This window comes from Cavia porcellus, unplaced genomic scaffold, assembly GCF_034190915.1.
Source record: "Cavia porcellus strain 051 isolate PalLab524CR breed Dunkin Hartley unplaced genomic scaffold, mCavPor4.1 scaffold_26, whole genome shotgun sequence".
In the NCBI taxonomy this organism is placed as follows: Eukaryota; Metazoa; Chordata; class Mammalia; order Rodentia; family Caviidae; genus Cavia; species Cavia porcellus.
In genome coordinates, this window is record NW_026947509.1 from 25,204,617 (window position 1) to 25,210,730 (window position 6,114).

The following is a 6,114-nucleotide window of genomic DNA, read 5'->3' on the forward strand; positions in this document are numbered from 1 at the left end:
TGGAAAGCAAGATCCATCCAAGTGTTGGAATGAAAGTCCTTGTGTAGACTGTCTTCTCTAATTCCAGCCGGAAAGCAGCATGGAAAAAGAGGCAGTAGTGTCATGGTATAAATGCCAAGGATAAAAGCAGTATAGTTGAACTCCAAAATGAAAGAAGGCTCCAGTTGGCACACAGGAATGAGAAATGTTGAAGCCATAATCTGAGGGTGTGAGATAAAAAATTTTGCTTATGCAAAAATAGCCTGAGCAGATCTAGGAAACTTTATAATAATCTAACTTTTTAATGTTGGGATAAGGTTTAAGTTACTGAATTTCCAGTTTACCAAAGTAGGGAGCCCCTTCGGTAAGGAGGGGGAAGACAGATGGGTGGGTCACTATAGATTAGAAAACAATGTTCTTGAGAGGTGATAGGTTATTGGCTGGTAAGGAAGTTGATAAAAGCATGCCTATTTGGCAATTAAATGCAGTTTACAGGGAGGAGTAGCTGGTATTGAAATCTGCACCAAAGTTAAAAAGGATCTTGAGACACAGCATTAGAAGGTGAAAAGGCAGGGTTCGGTGGTTTACAGCTCAATGTTGCAGTGGCGGCCTGGCAAGTGTGAGGTCCCGAGTTTGATTCCCAGTACACCACCAGCCCTGAAAGTAAAAAGACAAAAAGCAAACAAAAAAAAAAAAAAAAAAACGCACAAAAAATGAATTTGGTCTCCAGTGTAAGACACAACATGTTAAAGTCGGCCAAACTTGATTTGCCTATTTGTTTTTTTGCCCATCAAGCTTTATATGAGGATGCAGATGTTTTATAATGGGACCAGTGTGATAGCAAGTAGTGGTAGTATTTAAATATGCTCAGTGTGTCTAAATTAGTTTTAAATTTTATTTTTAGTTCTTTAGTTCTATATGGGCTTGCTTATGAGTTGCATAGTATTAGAGAATGGTGAGAACCATTTGTAGACAAGTGTTTAGACTTGGTTATACATCCTCCCTTCTGCATGAGCAGATGACCTGTTTTCTGTGTTTCTTAAATTCTAGTGGTGAAGATTAACCTCCTATTAAAAGGCCACCTACAATAAACTATCCAACTAGGGATCCTTGTCAGTTGACTCAGGATTAAAGGTTGTCTTCAAATGATGCTATGCAAACATAAGATTCTTAGATTTTACTTGTAATTCTTTTAGCTATGTATGATAGTAATTACTATGTTTCAAAGGATTTGGGTGTTTGCACATCCCTATGGTAAATGGTAGAGCCAGAATTTCAGCGTATATTTTGACTTGTCTGTCGATACGTGAATTCAGAAGTAGTGAGTCTGAGAAGATGGATGTCCTAGTTTCAGATAACAGACTAGATCTCAGCACCTTTTCTCTAAAACTTGAAACGTGATTTCTACACCGTAGATCTTCTTTGATCTTCAGGAATGCAAAGATACAGGCTCTTCTATCCGTCTAACTTAGCTCTTCCTGGAGCATCTGAAACACTTCCTTTAAAGCCATTTCTTGCTCAGACAACTAGGTAGACATTTTGCCAAAGTCACTCTTTACAGTGTTAGATTGTCCTATGAACAACCTGCAATGTCTTTGAAGAGCTCATAAAAGATGTCTTTGCCCAGTGGACTCAACCAATGTGCAGAGTTCAGGTCCAGACATAAACTGCAGTGTATTTGGAGCATAAGCCCAGCTCACCAAAATGGTAGACCCAAGAACCAACCTTTTGCATTAGATGGTTCAGTGTCCATTTCCAGCTCATTGATTTACTGATAGCATTGTTATTTCCCATTCAAGCTTAGGAATCTTCCTGTGAATCATGCTCTTGTTCTGTCCTATGCCTGTTCTAAGGCACACTTGCTCCTTTGGCATAGGTGAAATGTTTTGAGACCCTCTTGTTCTCCCAGAGGAATTTATCTCAAGAGTAAGGGCTTTTAGTGGGATTAGATAGTTCCTAGATAAACGATGAAAATCAGTGCCAGCCAGGCTTACAATCCTACAATATTTGGCTTCTTATTTTGGAGCTTTTACACAAAAACTACTTCTCTAGCACCAGCTAAGTTCTACTTAAGGTTTCAGAAGTAGTTATTAGGGTCAGGTTGCCAGAAAATTGCATATGTACTGGAAATGCTGGAGTGGTCTTTCGTCAGCTCCCTTGGTATTGTGGATTGACATTAAGCATTTTTCCTTGGAGGGCTATCCCAGCTCTACCTCGAATGCCAGAAATAATTTTTAGTAAAATCTAGTTCTCTGGAAACAGCCTTGGGTTACCTTTCATTCCCTCACTTGGGGATAGTCTTTCCAACACTGAGACTGCCCTGTTATCCCACTGTGTGTGTGTGGGGGGGGTGGGTAGGGCAGTGGCAGCTGCTTTGTCTTTCTAGGCACCCTCCTGACTATAGTGTTGACACCTGGAGGGTATCTCACTTTTCCTGACTCAGCAAGTATTTAGTGGCTTATTTTCCTTATGTCTCTCCAAGTCTTCAGAAGCACCCTTGTTTTGCTATTTCCATAGTAGCCTTTAAAAGATGTTTCATATTCAATCCATTTTAAATTCAGTTTTCATTTTTGCCCCTCTTCAATTTTGTGGCTGTTACTTGTTCTATAACATCTCCCCTCCTTTTGCAGCAGTATGACAGTTCTCAGTTTTCTTGAATAGTATTTGGGTGAGCAGCTTCAGAACGTTCTGAGTACTGTTTACATCCACACATCTTTTCTTCTAGTGTGCTGGACAGCTAAGATTAATAGTATTTACTTTGAAAAATATGCATGTTGTATCTAGCTGATACAAATGCATGGTTATAATTGTGTGATCTGAAGTAAAAATCATGTTTTTTACATCACTGTCACAGTGTCTGCCTGGATTATTGAGTCATTTTATTTCTATCAGTGTTCCACCTTCCGTCCCCATCCCTAGCTTAAGTTGTTCTCTTGCTTTTTGGTGTGCTGCAGTAGTCTTAGCTACCCGCCTATGCTCAAGTCACTTTCTGATCATTTGGTCATACAGCAGTCATATTGATCTTTCCAAAGTACACATATAATCATGGTAGTTTTCAACTTAAAACCATTCTGCTTCATTTGTATAAGGCCAAAGGTATTTTAACCCTTGTCTACATGTATGTCCCCTGCCATATTCTCCCTCACTTTCCTCGTTAGCACACTGGACCTTTCTTTGTCCCTTTAATTCTGTATTCTCCCACCTTTGCCCATTTAGTTTCCTAGTTGTGTTCATCCTACAGGTTTTTAACTTAAGTGGCCCTCATATAAGGAGCCTCCCATTTCTATTATGAATTTGTATCTTAAGTCACACTTGGTATGACTGGGTATTTTTTTTTTTTTTTCTTATTAAAGGTCAGCAATGACCCCGTCTATTAGGGCTCAATCCCTAGTATTACTGTGTCTGAGAGTAGAACATGTTGAGTAGTTGTATGGGGAAGATTTAGACCTGGACAAGGAGGCCTTGGAAATGGAAAGCAAGGCTGAAGAATTAGCCTCATAACTTACCTAGAGAAATTACAGTGCTTTGTGCCTATCTGAAAGGCGTGAAGACGAGTGAAGTTCACTGTTTTGCCTTTCAGTTTAGTAGTTCATGATCTCCTCAATGTCAACCTCCACCAGTGCTCTTTATAATCATGTTTGTTGCTAAAAGTCTGAGGATGGGACATCATCCAAAGAAGGTGGATGTGCCCATTGGGGTTAACCTGTTCTTTAATAAACCTAGTTTCCCTTATAAGATTAACTTTTAGTGGGCAGATTTCTACCCCTCACCCTCCCTAAAATTCAACCTAGTGTACTCTACCATTGAACTACATCTCCAGCCCTTTATTTTATTTTTGAGACATCTCACACTATAGGCTAACTTAGAAATTGCAGTGAAGCCCCGCTGGCCTTGCTTTTAATTCTCCTGCCTCATCCTCAGCACTGGGGTTACAGGTGTTTGTCAGGCACACCTCACATATCAGTCCTTTTTATATTGATAAAGTCTTGTTAAGTTATCCAAGTTCCCCTCAAACTTCTGCTGCAGCCTTGGCTTTTTCCAATGCTGGTGTTAGGCTGTGCAACACACATGTATCTTGGCAATCTATAGCTTGAAGATTTACTAAAACAGTAACTATACCCTTTGACACATTCAAACCTACCTCATCCCCCTGTGTTGTGTGACTCCCACTGGATTACCACTCTTGTATCACCTCAGACAGTTTTGCACATTTTTGGGCAGTGTATAAATGGAAGGGTATATGTTGTGCTGTTAATGTTTGGGCTAACCTCAAGAGCAGAGCTTGAGAAAAAAGCTTGGATGCAGTGGTTGACTTTGGGGAGGCAGGAGGGATAAGGGGAAAAGGGGGCAGTTAGGAAAACTAAAACAAGGATATATTATCGATGCTGAATACAGAATGCTTCCTCATACTGTCTGACAGGTAAGAATTGGAAGCTTTAACTAGTAGAATTGGAATATTTAACTAGTAGCACCCAAATGACTAAAGAGTGCCCCTGCAATTCAGTGCAGCTCTTAGCTACAACTGGTTTTAGTAAGTTGTTGCGGCATTGGAAACTTGGCTTTTCAGTTTGGCCTGATACTGCTATGAAGATTCTCATACATGCTTGTGAGAACATTTTTGTGTATGCTTGCCTGTTTGGTATATAAATCAGGTGGAAATGTTGGGTTGTAGGTGGAAATGCTGGGACATAGAGCATCCATATATTTAGCTTTAATAGATATTGCCAAACCATAAAGTGGTTGTATTACTTAACACATTCTTGCTAGCTAGAAGTGAACAATTCAGTTGCTCTACATTCTTTCTAGCACTTGGTATTGTTGGTTCTTTTAACTTTGGGCTTTTGTTTTATTTTTTGATGAGTGTGTAGTGTTACCTAACTTAGTGTGTGTTTGCTTTTTGGTAAGCTTTTTGTTGAAGTACAATTTGCAGATAGTGCACAAATCCTGTGTACAACTTTTCACACTGACACACAACAGCAAGAAATCAAGATTGGAATGTAACTAGCATTTCATGCATGGTCTCTTCCAGTTTCTATACTTCCACAAGGATATCTGTTATTTCAAGGATATCTGTTATTCTCACTTCATAGATTTGTTTTGCCTGTTCTTGAACTTCAAATAAATGAATATGTTATTTGGCTTCTTTGATTCAACACTGTGTCTATAATTCATCTGTGTTGTGTTGCATGTTGTAGTTTGTTTATTCATACTGCTGTATATAGTATTACATTGTATAAGTATGCAACAGTTTACTCATTCTAGTAGGCATTTAAGCTGTTTCTAATTTTTGGCTATTATGAATAAAACTGCTGTGAACATCTTAGTGGTGTCTTGTTGAACATATGTATATTTTTCTGTTGGATATAGAACTAAAAATTACTAAGAAATAGATCTTCATATTTGTCACCTCTACCTACTTAAGTGTGCAATAGTATCACATTTTTAAAAGAATATCAAAATAAGCTTTTATATTTTAGAATGTTAGATTTACATAAAAATTACAGAGAGTATGGAAAGTTGCTTGTATACCATTCATCCAGTTTCCTCTAATGTTAATAACTGAATGCTACTATGTGACATTTGTGAAAGCTAAGGAACTGGAAGGAAAATTAAAAAAAACTTAGGAACCAACATTAGCACATTATGATTAACTCCTGACCATACTCAGATCTCATCAGTTTACCTGCACCCATGAATGATTGTGTAGTTGTGTACTTCATCATAACAATAGATTCACGAATACCACTTCAACCAGTACACTCAGCTGTCCACTGCCACTAAGAAATTTGTATTATCCATGTATTGTCACACTATATCACCCATCTTCTTGCTCCAATCTCTAAGCCCTGGAAATCGTCGCTGCTTTATCATTGTAGTTTGCTCTTTATGTTATACTAATGATACTATACAATATGTGCTCTTTTGACAGTGACTTTCTCCCCTCCCATAGCATAAGGGCTTCAAATTTCACCCAGGTTATGTGTATTAATGGTTCTTTTTTATTATTGGGGATATGATAGTTTAACCATCTGTTGGAGGACATTTGGTTGGTTCACGGTTTTTGACTATCGATATTTCAAATAAGCTGCTGTGAATGTTTTTGTAGATATCAAGTTTTCATTTAGCTGGGACAAA